This window comes from Ambystoma mexicanum, chromosome 1q (assembly GCF_040938575.1).
Source record: "Ambystoma mexicanum isolate Mex_15411 chromosome 1q, UKY_AmexF1_1, whole genome shotgun sequence".
NCBI lineage: Eukaryota > Metazoa > Chordata > Amphibia > Caudata > Ambystomatidae > Ambystoma > Ambystoma mexicanum.
Window position 1 is genome coordinate 1,009,065,150 of NC_090922.1, and position 21,285 is coordinate 1,009,086,434.

Here is a 21,285-nt window from a genome sequence, read left to right on the forward strand (position 1 = left end):
TTGGTGCATTAAAGGATACCTCTAGCACACATGTTTCTAGGCCAGTGTAAGGAGTGGGTGATTCCAATCCTATTTAATGGTAAGGAGATACCTAGTGGGGAAATGGTAAAGAGTGTCTTGGAAGTATGTGTACAATAACTATTGTAGATACTTTGGGGCAAACATAGTTTTCAAATGAGTGGATGTTGTTGCTGATTAACCTGATAAAAAATAAAATATATACACCATTAATTGACAGGTTCTGATTACTCAAAAAAACTATTATTCAATACGGGCCCCTTACTAATGGATACCATTGGTACCACATGTGTTCTTATACGTTATGTCAAGAAGGTCTGGTTTTTGGGAATATGGTATTGTAATATTTGGAAGAAAACAATTAGAAACATAGTTGTTACCTTGAAAGGCACAGACATATTAGGAACTTCATTTACAAAAGAGGCACTAGGAGGTTGAACAAAAAGTAAAAGCATAACAAAAAGATTATTTTATTTTTAATTTCAAAGGCATAGACATGTGCAACATATACAAGTTCTACTCATTACATAATTTTAAAAAATGAAGCCTGGTCCAGAAACCTGATTCCTCACTCAGAGCTGAAAGATAGGATGCTTCAGCAAGGGAATTATCACTGTTGGGACAGTATTGCGGGGATGGCTGTCATGTTTTCACCATCAGATTTATAAGGCATGAAATGAATGCAAAACTTCAGCAAGAGAAACATATACAATTCGAAAATTCAATTAAAACACAAACCTCTTCAAAGATGGCCACCAAGCAGATAATGCTCAGTTGCAGCAGATGCATGATCCTTTTTTAGTAGCATCACTCATAGTGGAGGATTGAGGGGTGACCATTCACAGCAATGAAGCAGAGATGACAAGATACGTGTGGTGACGGGGACGGAATGGGATGCACCTGCAGGTGAAGAAGTGTGTGAGAGATTTCTGCCCAAGACATGTATTTATGATCTGTGTCGAAATGATGCATTTTCCAAACAAATCTCTTGAGGAAGTGGACAAATAGCTATTGGATTTACAAGGAAGTCTGTATGGGAAGACATGAAATATTAAAACATTATTCCTTCCAGTTCTGTAGCAGTACAGAGGAGCATTTTATGTTGCTTTGTTTTCTTTGTGAAATCCAGGTGTGTGAGTGCCTGGCCACAAAATAGGAAAGCGGCTGGTAGGCAGGTAAAAGATGTATGGCTTGCTTCCAGTACATTGACCTTTTGTTCCTTAAGCCACTTGCCACTTATGCCATCTGATAGACCAAAATGCCCCTTAGCGCATTCGCTGCTCCTGCCTGTCTCACGGAATGAATGAAAAATGCAGGACTTGAACCAGACTAGTTTTATGAACATTGATATCTTCCAAGTTGTTGGTTACATAGGAGGTTTATAATTTATGTTATAGTTTCCTTTCTATCTGCTTGTCATAGGGCTCTGAATTCCATCGTTCTTTTGGTCTCAATCTCCCACTTGAAAGTGACAGGCAAGTAACCAAATTCCCAAATATGCAGTTTGGTCACAGAGCTTAGTCTTTGTACAGTGTGTGGCAAGTCAGACATGAAAAGTAAAACTGCCTACTTTTCCCTATGTCTATGGGTTTTCCTTGCCTATTTTTATTTATTTTACTGTGTTTATTGGTTACAGATTAAAACCTTTCACACAAAACTATATTTAAACACATTAATATACATAATTCATCAAATAATTCACCCTCGATAAATAAGTAATTCATCAACACTAGTACTACACAGGCAAAACAGATAAAAACAGCAAATCAATTCATACATTTTTAGAAGTTCGATTAAGAACCAATTTAAGGCTCATTAATAAAATCATCCAAGGCCATTTCTAAAAAATCTAAAATAGCAATTGAGAGTGAGATGGTGTTGGTGTTTAAAATACGAACCCAAAGCTGGTTGGTCCCAGTCAAATCACAATTGTCCATCAATCTATTCAGCTTCTCATACTGCCATTCTCAATAGCAGAACACTCCATACACAGATGTCTTAGGATTTCAATAACCAAACCACCGTGAGGACATAACCTTTGATCCTGTGGAGATTGCTGCCTCCTTCCCAAAACCACCAGGATGGTAGCAGATTCAGTTTGAATCTTAGTATTTTGGATCGAAAATCCCTTGATGGGTGCTTGGACAAGTAGAGACTCATACAATTAAACGGTTTAATTTTCCTATTGTTTAATATTACAATTAAAATGCTCACACTCATTTTCCGACAATGCCAGGATCTTGCAACTACCTCCATCATTTTCACTACCCAAGTTGACATAAAGGAATGAGACGGGTGGAGATGCTACTGAGGAATAGAGTTGTAAGATCTTCCATTCATCAAATGTACCCAAAGGGAGTAAACCCAATTCGTAGCTGATGCATACCATTGACACCAAAGCAACCGAAGCACCTTTCTTCCAGAGACGCTAACTCAGACCAGGGGATATCCCCTATCGTCCAAAGATTGATTAGGGTACCAATTTCGGTCTGTAGAATTTAACCATTGGAGAGACATAGAATGTACCAAAGTTAACATCAAACTTTATCAACTGAGAAGCAGATGATAAGAATACAGCCCCTTTCTCTTTATACAATGCAAATTCGATTCTCTTGAATAGATGTAACTTCCCAAGTATTTTAAAGGCATTCACAACCTCCAGGTTTTGATTTAAGATACTCCATTTAAAGTGTTTCCTTTTGGAATTCCCTGCATTCAGAAACACTATCTTTGATTTTGCAAAGTTTATATTAATCATTAAGGCCATCTAAAACTCGTTGCAGGCCAATAGGCATCAAATGCAAGATAATGCTATCATCTGCGTAAATCAGATATTGGATTTTAGAGAGACTTAACTTGGGAGGTTTAGTATGTTTTGAATTCCAGCAAGCACCCATGTTTTAAAAGTAAAAATTAAACAAAAAGGGGCCAAAATCCAACCTTGGCGGAGCCCCGAATTTGTAATGATCCATTTCGTACATGCCCCTTGGGTGTCCTGCCTAACCCTTATTTTTGTGTCCCTATGCAAATCCATCAATATACCAATCATAATCTTTCCTAGGAGTTGCTTGAACCACACAGTCAACCGCTTTACACAGGTCAAGAAAGGCAAGATACAGTGCTTTTTTCTGGGCCCTATCTTGACATCCCAACAGCGAAACCACAAAGTTATTAAAACCCGTCCTCACCCATTTTTTTTAAACTGGCTTACCTATTTTAATAACTAAGGTGCTTGTCTGTCAGTCTGCTGTCCAAAAGTAGCCTAAATGACCCTACACTAAGAAAACTAAGAAAACTAACTTAGGTCAGTGGAAGGACTCCCTTATCCTGAATGTACTGCTAGTACCTTACCCCAGTGTTGGCAGGGGTCTTGCTTCCCAAACCTACACTATCCCTACCCTGACTCGCTTTGCCAACATCTACCACAACTGCCTCAGGACCACCATAATCCTCTTAGCGCTGCTCAAAACCAAAACACCTAAATCAGCCAAAAGGTCGAACTTCTAGTTCAATGAGGAACGTGTAACGTTGCGGAGAAAGAAAAGGTCTATAGAACACCTTCACAGAAAATCCCCCTCTGCCACCACATCCAGCTCTATGCTTGCGGCTAGTTAACTCTACAAATCTACCATTATTGCCCACAAAACCAATGCCTTTAACACCTGCATACTTAACGCAACCTCCAATTCCAAAGAACTCTTTGCCATCCGCAAAGAATTGGAAAATCCCATTCCCGTGACTACCTCCACTGTGAAGAGCAAGGAATGGTGCACGGCAATACAAAATGCTCTAGCCAATAAAATCACCATGCTCTAAGAAAACATTTCAAAATCATTTCTAGAGAGTAAAAACCCACCTCCACCACTTGTGATCATCGATCAAGACAAGACCTCTCAATTCAAATTCTCTTTGGTTACACCATAGCTAAATTAAAACCCTCCAACTGCAAAGGAGACTGTTCCCCTGCCCATCTTATCAAACTCTGTGCACCAACACTAACACTTATTATCACAGACTTTGTCAACGCACTACTGGATTTAAAAATCCAAATGGATTCAATCAGAGACTCCGGAAATATGTGCATCCTTCTTTTATTACACCTCTCAACTGCTTTTGATTTGGTCGACCACGACAAATTATGTAGCACACTATCAAACAGCTTTAAATTCTCACAGGAAGCCACCTGTTGGGTCAAATCGTTCCTCTCTGAAAGGACATCAAGAATAGCCATAGACAAGGGAGTTGCTGACCCTATTTGGGTCCCATGGTGTACCACAAGGATCGTGTCTCTCGCCCATGTTTTACAATGCCTACACAAAGCTACTTTTTGCAGCCTTGGATGCGATGTGTGTCATCTACACAAATTTCGCTGATGACACTCAGATACCTATCCCCATCACCGGAAACCATGAACAAGATATGCTCAATGTAAACAAAATGTATGCCATAATCCAAAATTGGATGGCTAACAAGAGCCTTTGTCTAAATGACGAAAAGACAGAGATTCTTATCATTGGCTCTCCAGCCAAAATAAAATCTCTACCCTCTGAGTATGCCTTCATGACCATTGATAGCACACCTATCCCAATTCTCAATCAAGTCAAAACGCTGGGCGTCTATTTTGACACTAGTCTCTCAATGAATAAACATGTTAATGTCCTGGCATCTGCCATCTCATACACATCCAAACTTATTGCGCTTAGTCGCCAATTCCTGTCACCACAAAATTGCATCACGCTGGCACAAGCACTTGTACTGTCTACATTGGATTACTGCAACATTCTGTTGTTAGGATCCTCTAACACCAATTTGGCTAAACTCCAACTCCTACAAAATAAGACTTTAAGAGCAGCCCTAGGCATAAAAAAAATCTGACCACATATCCAAGACCAGGAGGGAAGCCCATTGGCTCCCCATCAATGCCAGCATTATCTTTAAAACACTCAACATCACCCACAAATGCATTAGCAAGACAGCACCCACCTACCTCAACAAAGCCATTACCCATAGTAAAATCACGAGAACCCTGAGATCCAACAGCAACTCCCAACTCTGCATCCCACGCTTCAAATTCACAAGATCAGGAGGGTCCAGCTTCCTGGAAGTGGCACTCAAAATTTAGAACTCCCTCCCCCACACCACTAGGTTTGAGCCTTCCCACCAAAAGTTCAAAAAAGAATTGAAAAATACTACCCTAGACCCATTCAATGCCTGCATAGTATCTCATTAGACTGGATATTATCCTCTGCTCTACCATAGTATGTGTTTTATCAAGCAATGTTGCTAATTCTGATGTGATATGTATTTCATTGTAACTGGAACCTCATTCCCCTGTAAGCAGATATAAAGTACACTGTAACCTATACCATGATACCCCTGGTTTTGGGCATATAACAAATGTAATAAATGCATACAAAAATAAATAAATACATTCTCTAGTGTTCATTTCACATATAGTCTCTTGTGACTTCTTTATGAGTCTCTTTAGTTCCGTTAATAGGATGTTGCACTCCTTTTCTTCACTTTTGTTCCCTTTTAGCACTTTCTTTGTTGGTGTAGGCTTTTGGTCATAAATCTGCTGCAATCCTTTTGAAGGAATATACTTTAGTGATTTCCTCTGGTTTGTATCTGGTGATTATCTGTAGGCTCTGAGCCCCCTCTCTCTTTTTCTTTGGTAGTATTTTGTTCTGGTTCAGGATAGCATTGTGTCCCCCACTGCTTTCCCAGGGTACTTTGTCCCACTGGTTCTCTCTCTTGTTTCTCATTAATGTTTTCTCTTAACTTGTGATATCTGTTCTTATTTGTGAGGTTAACTAAGTTTCATACATTCTACTGTGATGAGTTAACGCTAGGCCATAATGACTCTCTCTTGATTTACATTGTTTGTGTTCAGTTTTTTTCACAGTCCACTTCATATCTTCTACTGTGATGAGGTGGCTGTGTATTACAATAATTCTCTCTTTATGCACAGTCTTTGTATCCACTTATATTCAAAGCTAACGCTTTTCCAGATGAGTTAGCTGTATGACATATTGGTTCACCAAAGTCTCCCTGTACATCTCGTTCACCCAGTTCCTTCTTTCCTGGAGGGGAACGTCATTGAAGGGTTTCAGTCTCTACGTCTCTTCTTCTTACTGGGTGTCGCAGATGCCGTCTTCTCTCCAGTCTTGCAACCACCTCTATTTTGACTTGGGCTCCTGCCCTCGTGATTTCTCAGATCTCGGGATTGCATGACTCTGGCATCCCGAACACCTCCTGCAAGCGAGTTTGAAACTCACGGGTTTCTCGCTTTCCACTCTCGACTGGTGTAGCATAGCGTGGGACCGCCCACAGTCTACACTTACATTCCTATTTCGCGTCTTCTGCTTCACTCTTACTCCTTGGCAGAATGTCCTTTAACATCCTCTTTGCATTGACATGGATATCCTGATTTAAAGGGAAACAACCTTTTGTCCCAAGATAAGGTTATCCCTTTGGAGTTTCATCATCAAAGTCTTCACAATTCATTTTTACCTGAGTTTTAACACAGCACATGTACTACTTGCTGCCTGAGGGAGTTCCTCATGGGAATGGGAGTCCACAAATGGGGAGTCTTTAGAAGTGAGGTCCCACTTACCTCTACCCTTAGGGAGGGTATTGTGGAGTGGGATCACCTCCCTAGCCTCACAGGAAGTGACTCCCCCTTGGGGAGAAAGGACACATTCCCTTGTTTCTTCACAAGCTCCATCCTGGGCAAATCCTGAACAGAAATCTATCCGTATTGGAGTCACCTTCCATCACAGAAAGCAGAAAAGTATGAAGGGTTGAGTTGAAAGTGCCTTACTTTGGGAAACATTCGACGTGGGGCAGCTGAGAAATTCGTACTTTAAGATTGGTGGCAACAACAGAGAAGGTGATCCGTCTAAGACATCCGGGCGTTGAGGCATTTGCCAGGGGAGGGAGCGTGGCTCAGGAGGCCGCAGAGGCAGAGGAGCTCACTGCAGAGATCCGCCGAGTCCACGATACACCTTCTCTCCACTTCCCCCCATGGCAAAGCTGTCACTGTCACTGTTTTGGCTACAGAAGACCTGAGGATTGAAGCAGGACTTCTGCCCATTCGAGACCTGCATGCTGTTACTCCCCCATGGAGTACCTGGACCACCTACAGGCTGTGAACCCCCCCTATGCCATATATCTGAGGGCTGCATAGGAGACGAGCTGTCCCGACCCAGTTGAAAGACCGGAGAGGCAGACCCTGCTACCCACGTGTGGGTAAGTGTGGCCCATGTGGAGGACAGGCCGGGATAATGCAGTGGGCACCCTTGGGTTAGAGGATGTGCAGAGAGGCAGCCTGTGGTGTAGCGACTGCATGCAACATCTGCGTAAAATCAACTTCTTTCACCGGTCGTGGTGGTGAGACACCCGGCTCCTCTACGCCCACCTCTTGGAGTTCTACCACCACAGTTGGAGGCAAACATCACTGCAGAGATTGCTTGGAAGGCTCGCAAGGGAGATTTTTTAGGAGGCAAACACCACTGCAGAGATTGCTTGGAAGGCTCGCAAGGGAGATTTTTTAATGTTGTGTGCCCGTATCTACATGATACCGCAGGTAAGTCTAAACCCCACCATACAGGGGACATCAGGATCCAGGTGAAACTGCCTTTATTGCAGAAACTACTACACATACTGTGAACATTGATTAATCATGGCGGGGAAGGTTGTAAGAGAGGTGGGTGGACTGGTGGACGGTGCTCGTTGCATGTGGTGAATCCTTCTGTGCACGTAGGTTATAAACAGCCCTGCTTCACAAAGGGAGGCAGGTGAAACACAGGAAAGCAAGAGGGACACTTTACTGCTATGTGGACCCAGGAAGCCCAAACACATGCAACATTAATTGGCAAACGAACCGCATGCCTGCCTGGACCAATCCTGTGCCTACAACTCAGTGACGCTGACATTACTGGACGAACAGGATAGAGGACAGGAAGGGATGTGCTAGGATCTACATTTTCATAGCAGTCCCTCTTTTATCTGCGTGGGAGACTATAATCCATCCTATTACACACAGTGAGTTGTACACAAAGCTCTGGTAAGAAGTTACGGTGAGGACACTCTGGACAGGCTAAAGGAACAGCAGCACTGCACATTTTACTAAAGACATACATAATTGGCTATCCATCATTATTTCATCATAAGAACAGCTGTGTGGACCCCATGACCTGCACGCCTGCTAGCCTGCTGTGGTCTTCGGGATGTCCATGTCTGGGTCCCCAGGTTACAGTGTGGGGATCTCAACAAGAGCAGACTTCCACTGCATAATCTGGACTAGTGGAGAACACTGTGGTTTTGCGGGGAAGTCACAATCGGTTTTACTCTCACAGCAAGCACCCCCAAACAAGACAAACGCAGATCGCATTGGAACATAATAGACGCTACCCTGCCACATTGTGACCTCAGACAATGGTTGAGGGGAGTGGAGCGGTTTTGTTGCTAGCCGGACTATGTATCCTGGGTGCAGGGGCGAGAGTGAGATGGGTGCACTGATATGAACATCACCACTGCTGAATCATGAGGGGGTACTTGCCTACTTGTCAGACAGCAAGCTCTCTGAATCCAAATGAACCCTCTGTAAGGGTTTACTGCTCATACCAGACAGTCCATAGTGAGCCAACCTTGATATAATCCAACATCAATGACAAAGGGTGCAGGAGGCAATAAAAAAGGCCCGATGGACTCATTTACAAACTCCCAGATTCCAGCTGCAACTACGGCAGCACCCCAGGCTGACGAAACCCCATCTACATCTACAGTGAACCCCACAGAAGATCGCCTATTAACAACTGTGCAGACAGAATTTCTATCCGCTAATGTCCATTTGGACGACATAGTGGCCACCATTGGGTCACTCACATCAAAATTAGCTAAGGAAAATGCTCAGATAACAGAAACTGATGCCAGAATAAGCCTGACTGAAGACAAGGTAGACTAACACGACCACGGCATAGCTCACTTAAAGGGAGAACTATCCAAGATGCACGGCAAATGTGAGGATTTAGAATCGAGATCCAGAAGGAACAATGTACGAATTGCCAGAGTTCCTGAATCCTCATGCAAAGGGAAAAATTAAATCTTTGTTGAAGCACTCTTAATGTCCTTGTTTGGTACGACCTCATTTTCTGATAATTTCTTAATAGAGAGGGCCCTGACACCCAAGCCGGGAGTTCCTCCCCACACCATTATAGCCAGGCTGCTGAATTACAGAGACAGAGACTTGATCCTTAAAATGTCCGTAGAGATGGGAACGTTGAAGTATGAGGAGGGCAACATCCACATATATCCTAATTTTGCTGCGGGGGTACAGGCCCAGAGAAGGTCCTACGAACAGGTGAAGAGGCAGGTTTGTTTGCAGCATATTCCATATGCATTGATTTTCCCTGCTAAATTGCGGTTCCAGCACGGGGGCAGGGCACACTTTTTCGAAAACCCTATCACAGCTATGTACTATGTTGAATCCGCTTCCATCCGGGACCATGATGCGGACCAGAACAGAAGCCCACGACCTAACGACGACAGGAGGGACCCTGCTGACTGAATGATGTATACTGCTATATCCTTTATGCTTACTTAAAGGTGATGTAAATGGATGGCACAAATGTGTCAGTCAGTGCCCAGACAGTGGCGATCGGTTGTGGCAGACATAGATGCTGCAGCATATGCATCTCGGGAAAGTTCCAAAGGTTATGGGGGAACATCATCTAGTTGGGGGTGATTGTGCCGGTGGTGGGTGGGGTATAGGTGTCAAACAGTTGATACTAAATAAAAGTGGGTGGCAGGAAGACGAGGGGGACTGGAAAGTTGGGGAAGTTAAAAGTTTTGAAAACAATGGTCATGGTACGAAGAATGGGATGGAAAACAAGTGTACACTCACTGTAATTGTTGGACATGGTGAATGTAAATGGCAACTAAAGGTCCCATGGTTAGAGGGCTCAAAATCAGGCTCCTAACCTGGAACGTCCGGGGTATCAACAATCCGGGTAAGGCTAAGAAGGTGGATGTGTATGTGTCACGACACAGTCCACAGATCCGATGCTGCAAGAAACACATTGCTAATTGGGGTCCGGTGCAGTATTATACTGAATACTCAATGCAGGCCAGGGGAGTCCTAACACGTATTCATTCCTCATTGGGTTCCGGTTTACAAAAAGCAATTCCGACCCCTTAGGACAATATGTACTCATATCGGGTGAAATAACTGGACACTCAGTTGTAATGGTGAACACTTATGGGCCCAACCTCAATGACACAGAATTTTACCAAGCAATTTTGGACATTTTTCTTCCACTAGATGAGACCTGGGTTATTTGGAGGGAGGGATTCAATACGATCCTAAACACGTCATTAGACCGGTCTTTGGATGATCCCTGGATGCTTACGAAATCGACTAATACCTTACACCAGATCCTGTTGCAATTGCCCCTAATTGATGTATGGAGGACTCTCCACCCACATGACAAGCAATACACATATTATTCCACAGTTCATGATTCGGAATCCTGTACAGATTACTGGTTTATAACCTCCTCAATTGCTAACATGGTATAGAGCTGTGATATCCTCCCACGCAGATTGTCTGACCATTCCCCGGTCTTGCTGTGGCTTGATTTGCATGATTCCCCCCGACACGCACTACGATGGAGGATGCCCTTGGTGATCCTCAAAGACCCCAGTGTGACCGAAGCCCTTTACACAGAAATTAAGGAGTTCCTTGCCATTAACAGTGGATCCGTCAGCACCCAATCAGTGCTTTAGGAGACATTTAAGGTCTGGATTAGGGGCATCCTCATGGCCAAAACCACTTGATTACTTAAAAATATTAGAAAAGAATTGGCTCAATTCGAATCTCAGCTTTGAAAATAACTATAGTATTATACATAATAAGGAGACTCTAGCAAGCATTAATGAGCTATTAGAAGAATTTCACAAGATAGCAGATAGGCAGGCTATATATGGCTACCCCAGTAAGAGCTCGCAGATACAGTGAAGGGTATAAAGCTGGTAAGTCACTAGCTAACATGCTAAAGGCAGAAAAATATTGCAATCCCATTGCTGGGATTCAAGCTGTAAACGGCTCAATGGTGACCCAGGACAAAGATATAAACAATGATTTTACACAATTTTAGTCTACATTATGTTCCAACAGGGATGAGGTTACTGCGGACAAGCTTTCAGAATACTTAAATAAATTGGGTCTGCCTGTGATCTCCCTTGAAGCCAAACTCACTCTAGATCCACCTATAACACAGGAAGAAATTGTTGGTACCGTTAGGACACTGACATCAGGGAAAGCACGTGGATTGGATGGCCTGGCAATCAAACTTTACAAAGAGTACCATCAGGAATTGGCACCTATCCTACTGGATGTATGGGAGGAAGCTATGGAGGAAGTGGAAAGCAGGTATTACAGTGTTATTAAAGCCACACCACCCCCGCACGATATGGCCTCCTATAGATCACTATCTTTGATCAATACCGATGCTAAAACATTTGCTAAAATTCTGGCGATGAGGCTTCTCCCCAATATGTCCCATTTAGTGCATCTGGATCAGTCTAGTTTCATTCCCATGAGATGAATTGCCCTTAACCTCTGTCGTCTGTTCGGGGTGATGGCTCAGGTGAGTCCAGATGCATTAGACACTGAAAAGGCATTTGACTCTGTATCCTGGAAATATCTATTCATGGTGCTGAGCTGCTTTGGGATTGGCACATACTTCCGAAGTGGTGTCCGACTCCTATATTCTAGTCCGGGAGCGAGAGTCCTCAGAAACCGAACATTGTCTGCAGTATTTCTCCTTAGTAAGGGAACGAGGCAAGGTTTCCCACTTTACCCAATATTTTCGCCCCTTACCATTGAGCCCATGGCCGCCTTTGTTTGACACAGGGGGATTAAGATAAGAGGGTCTCCACAAATAATACCTCTGTACGCTGATGACACTCTCCTTTATGTCCGAGACCCAGATAAAAATCTTAAACCCATAATGAAGGACATCCATGAATTTGCTTGGTATTCTGGTTACAAAATAAAAGATTCTAAATCTGAATTCTTCCCTATCACACCCGCTACCATACAGCCATCAAATATTATTGGGTTTAAATGGGCACCCATTTGAGTCCATATTTGGGTATCATTGTGTCAAGAGAACAAATATTATACACAGACAATTACAAGACCTACCTGCATCTCCTCTCTGTGAAACTACATTAGTGGGCAAAACTTCCAATCTCCCTCTATGAACGAATCACAATCTTGAATTACTATATTTCTTTTGCAATATCCCATTATGGCCAGGTAGGTTCTTCTTTACTAAGTTTAAGTCTTTGGTCACTATGTTCGTATGGGGATTTGGTGTCGCAAGGATAAAATGTCATAAATTGGCAGAACCATGCACAAGCGGCGGCCTAGCCGCACCCAATTTTGTGCTATACTACTTAGCATCACAAGCACAATTTGATAGACATTGGTATGCCCCGGAAGATACAGCAACACACATACCACTGGAGAGATATGCTGTGCCCCACTGAACTACTCTCCATTATATTCAGTACACGACCCAAAGATTCCTGCACATATGACCCAGTTAGTACCAGTGTAAATGCATGGTCAAAAATATTTAGGAAAATTAATGTAGAGACGCACTCTGACAGAGAAGCACCACTATGGTGCTTTCCCGGAGTTTCCCACACCTTTGAAGAGGCACTACAGAAAACTTGGGACCCTGATAAGCAATTGAAAATAGGAGACATGTACCCAGAAGGTGAATATGTTACTCAAGGTGACTTTTTAAACACTATTGGGGACGGGCAGTTGAAACTGTTACAATATCATCGAATGAGAGCTGCATTTGGTAAGAAATGGCCGACATTTCCGAAGGAATCAGACACACACAATTGTACACGAGCTATCGTGTCCAATGATGGTACGGAAATGCGTGTGTTCTAGTTGTATGGGCTAATACAATCACATATCCTGCCTCAAAACTCTATTAAAGCAACATTGGAGGCAAATGTGGGAACGGAAATAGGGGATGAGAAATGGCGCAAATACTGTCAATTGACCCAAACTGTATCTCTGAATTATGGGCTATGTCTGATTCAGTTTAAAATCCTGAACAAGTTACACTATATCCCTGCCAGAATGGCCAAATTTATTGAAGGATGGCCCTTGGCTGACCATTCAGTAGAAAACATATTACTTTATCTCTTTTTTTAGAAAGCACAGTGTGAATTTACCGTACCGGGCCTGCATTCTAAACTAAGATCAAAAAATTATTCTTCAATGTTTAAGTTGCTTTCTCTTCATTTATGCACTTTGTATTGTCACAGATACCACTCTGTGATATTGTGAACAACCCATAGGAACAAACACATACCTTTGTAACGCCCAGGGGAAAAGCAAACTGAAGGCAGTAAGAAAGAGGAGAAGCGTGGGATCATGTTTGTGTGAAATCCTATGGAGCCGACATTCAGGCACACAGGTTTTCTACAAACAATATCCAAGAAAGCTGTGTAAAGTTACTAGCAAAACAAACTAAACAGAATGAAAAGAATAACATTGATAACGTGGAACAGTGCAGTACAGTTTGGTAATATCTTTCAGACCTACTCAATAAAATAGTAACACAGACAATCCCGTTTAAGCTGAATGAGAAACAGGTGCCTTCTGTGTTAACAGGGCAATATGTCTGGGTGAGTGAGCACACACACACACAAACACACAAAGGCACATACACACTTCTCATGTCATCTCACATTGTGTTCATTGACATTGATAAATTAGAATCTTGAAAATTCTGTTTTCGTTAGCTTCTTTTATTTCTCATGTTTGGCATGATGCACTGTTGCTACTGTCAGGGTAAATGAAACTTCAAAGCCAAATTGAAATGCAAGGCACTGGAATGGTACCTTCCATACATCTAATGTGGAGCCTGTTAAGCACAACTCACATTTCTGTAGACATTCTTCTATTCTCTACAGAGGATGCAGAGTCAGCACAGAACCTTTATTATAAGAACAATTGTTGAATTTGCCAGTTCTAAAACACGAGGATATGCACACTAAAGGGCCGGAATTCTGTTTCTGCACATCATGGGGAAAAATGCTGCCAAGTAAATAAAGAGAACCCAGCTTGTACTCATACAATGATATTTTTAAAACCCTGTAAACTATGCAAGCAAAGTAATTGACCTTTAGTTCTGTACATCCCATGTGCCATATTCTCTTCAAATGTGACAATGTAGAATTTTGTGATACATTTGTAAATTACCTGTGCACCTTACGCATACCTCAGAAAAAGGATCATATTTCAGATTGTGGAAATCGTACATATATTGCTGTTAAGGGTGCATTATCAAAAGCACGGTGCCTAAATTGGCTTTGCAAATACTTGTTTCCAGAGAATCCCATGACAAAAGGTAAGTCCAGTTAATATTCCATTAACATTAAATGTTGTTGAAATTGGCAGGCCCTGGATTGTCACAAATTAGCAATAGGACCTCCAATGTATTTTTAAAGAAACCCATTAGGCTGAATTTTAGCGAAAGTCACATGCTTCCATGGGGAATGTAATAAAAAGAAATGCTAGATTAATCTTGAGAAATGTAATGCCTGTGTTCTCCTGCTCTATATCTAAGTTTATAAAGCCAGATGGCTAGGAATTAAAAGAACAGGCCTTTTACCTAACAAGCTTCAAAAAGACCTGGATCCACTTAAGTTTTGACTTCTATCTCACCAATAAAATATCAGCTCATAAGCCTAAAATGGATGCTTGCTTTCTAAGAGTCACAGGCCAGCCCTATGTTAATTAATGATTACATCTTTGAGCTTGTAGCACAGAAAGAAATGAAACCATGGCAGCTAATGCATAATCAATTTCTTTATGTATCTTTATGACTGAGTAGTTGGTTGGAAAATCAAAAAGAAAACACTTTTCTGAAATTCTGGAGATAATGCAGTAGAAAATGACACTAAACATGACATTTCGCGCCTTGAAACACTTGTGTATAGGCATGTTATAAATGCCATATCATATCATATTAATGTTAACAATAATCAGTAATTTTATAAATATTAATAACTTTGTCAATTTTCATGCTAAACAGACATGTTGCATATGTCTGTGTCCAAGATCTTTTGAAGAATGCAAACAATTCATATGGAGAGTTTTGGCAGAAAATATAACTTTGAGTCCAAATTGTCCAGAACCTCTCCTGTAATATGTCTAAAATATATTTATTTATTTAGTATACGTTTTTGTTAATAGACCTTTTTGTGTATTTATACAAAACATTGAACACAACTTTACAGTACATTTATATACTATAGCCTGCTACAACATAACCAAGATTACACTCACCACAATATAACCGATATTCCACATACACAGCATAAAATAAATAAATGCATCCATAACTAAAAGAGAATCATGTTAACAACTCAAAAACAGTCTAAGACAGCATTTCTATTTCTAAATTCAGTTAACTCAATCAAATGATCTACATCTATACATCCTATCTATACATCCTAAAATTTCTAAAACAAGATTCATGAACTAAAATAGTACATTACTATTCAACACAATGAACTGCAAACGGAATTAAATTGAACTCCCTCTTAAGACAACACCCAAAGCTATTTATACCATAATTAATTACTCAAAATGTGTCTTAAGATTTGCCCAAATTTGATACAGAGAAATAAGTATTGATCTAGAATTTGTATTTAAACATCGAGTCCAGAGGTCCTTGTTGAAGATCGTTTCATAGTTATGTACCAATTGACCCAAGCATTGCATATAGAGATGACCACGTTTCGAGCATTCAGTGAAAATATGTCTCCCCGTTTCTACCTTGGATGGGTTTTTACAGATCCTGAAAAAGTGTTTCTCTTGGATCAACTTAAGCCGCCCACCAGTAAATGGCCATTGCAGAAGTAGGTTACTCCTTGTGAGCAAATGCAATCTTCTTACTTTAGGATTGGGACAAATCATTAAGTATGGTTGTGGGCTCATAAAACGATGCACCACTTGGGAAACCTGGGTATACCCATGAAGTGTTACCAACTAACAGCCAATCCCACTGATTTAACTTATGTGCAAACACTTTTTTTAGTTATGTGTAGTTACTTCCTCGTGAAAAATTGGGTTGCCAGTTTATATTAACAAATATCTGGTTTACTGTTTCCAGATATGTGTCCTTTTGCATGGTCCCAACATGCTGATAGCCCATAATCAGGGCCATCAAGGAAACTCTAGTTGTAATCTCGGTACAAATAAATAGTTCACCTTTACGTTTAAGAAGTGATAATAGCCCAAGCTATAGACGTAGGTATTCCATCTGGGTATTTTGGGGTACACTCAGCATACTACACCAGAACATACCTTCAACCTGTTTTCATCATTCCAGATTACATAGATCTAAACCTTCAAGACCGTATAAAATGGTTGGGCACAACCATTGCTTATACAGCATTAAAGTTCCATTCAATGAATACCCCGCATTTTCTTTAGAGAAACGATTAATCAGGAAGGTCAATTGCCTAGCTTTAGCGATCTTTGTACTTAAGATGTTCCCGTAGCTGGCATTGGGCATCAGATTTAAAGCCAGGTATTTGTAATGGGTGACATACTGAATCTGTCCTATGCTAAGTAAAATTCATACCCTATTGATTTTTTTATGAGTAGCTAACATTACATTAGTTTTGTTTTGTCTAAATGTATCTCTAGCTCATTATCACTAGCATAATCCACCAGATTTGCAATTGGGGTTTTATTCTAGTTATCACATGGCTCAAAAGCATCAAGTCATAAGTGTATAATATTGTAGTGATACGATCTTGACCTATCTTTGGGGACCAAGTGCCTAATGCCTCCAAACATCGAATGAGATTGACGAAATATAGATTAAAAAGAAGTGGGGCCAACATGCACCACTGTTTCACACCTCTATTTATATCAATCTCATTCAATAGAAGGTTTCCATTGCCTAGTCTAATCCTGACCGTGGTTTTATCGTGTAGGGCTTTAACAATTTTGAGTAACCAAGCTGGACATCCCCACTTCTGCATTTCTGCCCACAGGTGTTCCCGGATTACTAAATCGAAAGGTGGGCTGTCTTTTCCTTTTGGTACAATTAATTAAACGATCAATCACACGCAGGTTTAGGTTAGTACTTACCCTTGCTCGAAACACAGTTTGGGTGTAGCAGGTCTTTTTCATTGACTCATGCTAGCAAATGTTTTAACACATGGCTTGTAAACAATTTACCGGTGGTATCCAAGAGTGACAAAAGGCGATAGTTTTCTGGGCTCAACCTAGTTTTGTGTGCTGGTATCAAAATGGCATAAGTCCAAGAGCAGGGAATCTTCCTCTGAAAGCACACTTTATCAAATAGATTGCATAGCAATGCAGCCATTTTAATGGGTCAGCCTTCAATACCACCATTACCAGCCCATTTGGCCTGGAAGCCTTCAAAGTCTTTGTTTTTATAATCATACCTGCAATGTAGGCTTGATTAAAGTGTAAAGGTCAGGGGCTTGCATCACTGCTTAAACAATCAATCTCTTTTTGGCTAACCAACATTTTAATTTCAATAAACATTTGCCATGTAGTTTCCGAGATAGGGTTTAACATGCGCTTACCATCTTTTAGATGCCTTGCCAATGAGAGGGTCTGCCAGATCGTTTTGGGATTATGGGTCATCATAACCTTCAGCAGGTGTTGTCAGTTTTTGTTCAGACCATGGGCTTTATATCTCTTTAGCCAATTTCACTTCAAGCTTTTAATTTTCCGGATATTTACCATAATGTCAGGTATGGGTAGTGCAGATCTTTTCATAATTTGCACTTGCCTACAGACTTTGAGTTTCGCCAATTGAATTTACACGTCAACTTGTTTGGTTTTTATCTCATCCAATTGAGCCATTGGTTTACCTCTGACCACACCTGCTTCTTTGGTTGTTTCCTTGATCCATAATTCGATACCTTCAGCATTCAAATCATCCAGAAAATCATTCTCTTCATCCAAGACTGAAGACAGCAGTTTACCTGCCCTTGTAATGCTTCCCACCGACTACCTAATTTTATTTCCTACTGGGTGAAGCTGAAGACATCCAGGCCAAATTCAATCTGTTCACTTTCCATTCCCCGAATGCACAGTTCCAATCTATGATGGTGACTATAGGAGGTAGGTCTTATATCCAATGCAATTGCGCGCTCAAGTAGAGGTCTGTTTGCACATAAATAATCAATGGTACTTTCCTTATTACCAACCTTCCAGGTAGGCTGTCCTGGAATATCATTTAGAAGCCGTTCATTTAAAGGCGACATATCCCATCCCGCCCATAATTCTGACCATTCCTCACCTTTGGGGCTCTTGGTTTGCCAGAACTTTCAGTGTGAACTCCCCACATTTTGCCCCACATTTTGCATTCATATCACTGCATGGGAGTATCATATCATAGTCTGGATCTTCCACCCAAGTCAACAATAGCCTATCTAGATATTCAAACATATTCTCAGTTTTTTCATTTGCTGGAGGATCATATATACATATCAGTAGTAATCGTTTACTACTGTTCATAGGTCAATCTAGTCTCCACTGCAATAACATTACCACTCTCTTCAAGTGGGGTTATGATCGCAGAGGGTAGATCAGTCGAGACCCCTATCAATAGGCCCCCTGAAGGTCTTCCCAATTTGCCCTTTGTTGTGATTGATTGGTAGATTGCATAACCATCCATTGAGAAACCTTCCACATCCTTGTTTCCTGAAGCATGTTGAAATTAACCAATTATGGGAGTGATCCACCTACTGCAGTGATATGTGAATGACCCCTGGTATTCTATGAAAATATATTTATTCAATTTTGTGGGCCCAACATACTGGGGATAATACTATGTTACCACTTCCACCTGTGGGTATTATCAAAACCTTGGTAATCAACTTTTGCAGGGAGTACAGATAATACATGCTTTCCACTTTTGTCCATTTTATTTTTACAATTTTCAGATATACTGTTACCAGCTATTAGCATCGGCTCACTATCAAGTTTATAGCCCAGAAATTCCAGTGATTCATATTGGGCTCTAATTAAAGCAGCAGTGGCTGGTAACGGACAATGGATCTTAGACATGTGGTTATACCGTGAGCCCAACCGCTGCACGAAGTCCAAGTCACTGGAGTTCAGGATACATAGTGAGGGAACCTCAGTGAATAATTTAAGTAACGATGCACGATTTAACACTGACCGTTTTACAAAAACATCACCCTGGCAAATGTCCATTAATCCAGCTCTGATTTCAATGGAGACTGGTTTGGTGGTGGTACTGATTTAGCATTTCTGTCCAATGAGTCACAGCAGCCTGGGTTGCTTACAACCTGTGGTCTTATTTCAGTTGCACCTTCATTTGTTATATCTGCATTCCTTGCTGCCTCCTCTGATTCTTCTATAGAGGCCTTTTCTTTCAGCAGCCAGCTGGTGAGTTATACCCTCACTTTGCTGTCTATGTTTTTTCTTTCTTTTTGATTTTTTTAGATCTCTCCGGTAATGCTGGTGCAGTAACGATAGTTGAATTTAGAGGCTGAGCATCCACACTGGGCAACAGTTTGTAGGGTTTGATTAATTCATTACCTGTTTTTGTAGACACCTTTTTCTGCGCCTGACCTGGTGTGTAGAATAGTTCCGCGGAGATACCAGAAGCTCTTCTTGCGGTGCTGCAATCTCATCCGTAGAGGTGGGAAGATTTACTTTTGCTAATAGCTCACTTAACATAATGCCATGTTTTCCCACTTCTTCATGAATGTGGCCGCAAAGTTTTAACAGCACAGTTATTGCAAAATGAACCACATTATTCTCAGCTGATTTCATTTCCACGTCAGGGGCCATTGTTATTCCATCTGTAGTTCCCATAAGAGGCACCCAGAGATATCCATTACTTTTGCCATAGGGTTTTGGTTTCTGAGATTGTAATTCCTTGGTTTGGGTGCAATTTTCCCTGGCATATTAAATCAGTGCCACTGGTGGCCGTCAGGCAATTCAGTGCAGACTGTAAAACAGAGACTAGACACAAAGGCACCGTTGAAAGCTTTGTGCCACCAAACACACTTCTGTGTTGCTAACTGCAAGCTCAAAGGGACCCACCGACACAGACACCTCACGGTTGGTTTGTTACCGTACTGCTCTAATCCTGCTGGTCCAAAGGGGAAACCTCCCCCACAGGCACTGCGCAGCTTGCCACTTTCGATCAGCTGCGCAAAAACCTCTGTTTGACAGAGACCAGTCAGTTTTAAATAGCATAAGCTCCAATCCAAACATAAGCACCTCACTGCACAATTGCACTGCGGCTACAAGAGTCAAAAGTGAAGGACTTGGATACCAGTCCTACTCCCATGCGCAGTATCTGGTGTTTTCAGTGTACTCGTAACAGTCACTTACTTGAAACTCAGCGACACTATCACGGAAAGCTTCCTTACAACACCGACGAAGAGCTTCAGCAAAGAAGAAGCAGCCGCCAGCGACACTCACCACAAGAAACACAAAACACTCTGCTCTGCGGAAGTGAGGCTTATAAGTGTTCCTCATAACAGCAGTGGCAGGAAGCCACACCACCTCAAATGTGAAATGGAGAAAATCCTCCGGGCAGCACAGTACATCAAGGTTTATCACAAAATGCTCTGCTCACTCCACCCGCTCCGCGAAAGTGAGAGTTATAAGTGTTCCCCTGTAGCAGCAGAAGCAGGAAGCTACACTGCCTCAAAAGTGAAATAGAGAAAATTCTCCGGGCAGCACAGCACAGCAAAGTTTATCACAAAACATTCTGGTCACTCCGCTCGCTCCACGGAGGTGATGCTTATAAGTGTTCCTCATAGCAGCAGTGGCAAGAAACCAAACCTCCTCAAAAGTGAAATGGAGAAAATCCTCAGGGCAGCACAGAACAGCAAAATTGATCACAAAACAATCTGCTCACTATCAAATCAGGGGTGTTTTCTCAGGGACTGTCACATTTTGGTATCTTCGTATTTATTGGAATTTATAAAGCGCATTTGCCAAAGTGCTGAACATACATAAGAACATGGTATACATACAATGGAAAAAATGGTAATACAATAATTCAAGTCAATGTGTAGGTGTCAGAAAGGTGAGATAGAAAATGAGTTTAGGGAAGGGTCCAGAAAATGTGATAGGTAGAAGATGAGAAAATAGCTAGAGGGAGAGTATTCCAGTGATGGGGGCAAGTA

General features: G+C 41.6%; 1 protein-coding gene across 3 annotated transcripts in view; it reads right to left on the minus strand.

Moving 5' to 3' along the window:
* ST6GALNAC3 (ST6 N-acetylgalactosaminide alpha-2,6-sialyltransferase 3) overlaps nucleotides 1-21,285 on the minus strand; it is a 1,879,573-nt gene that overhangs the window by 760,592 nt on the left and 1,097,696 nt on the right. For 2 of the 3 annotated variants that reach the window (XM_069635164.1, XM_069635171.1), the window contains exon 4: nucleotides 757-918. The exons of the other annotated variant lie outside the window; for it this stretch is intronic. The gene's annotated coding sequence lies outside the window, so the exon portion shown is untranslated. The remainder of the gene's footprint in view (nucleotides 1-756; nucleotides 919-21,285) is intronic. 3 annotated transcript variants of the gene reach the window in all.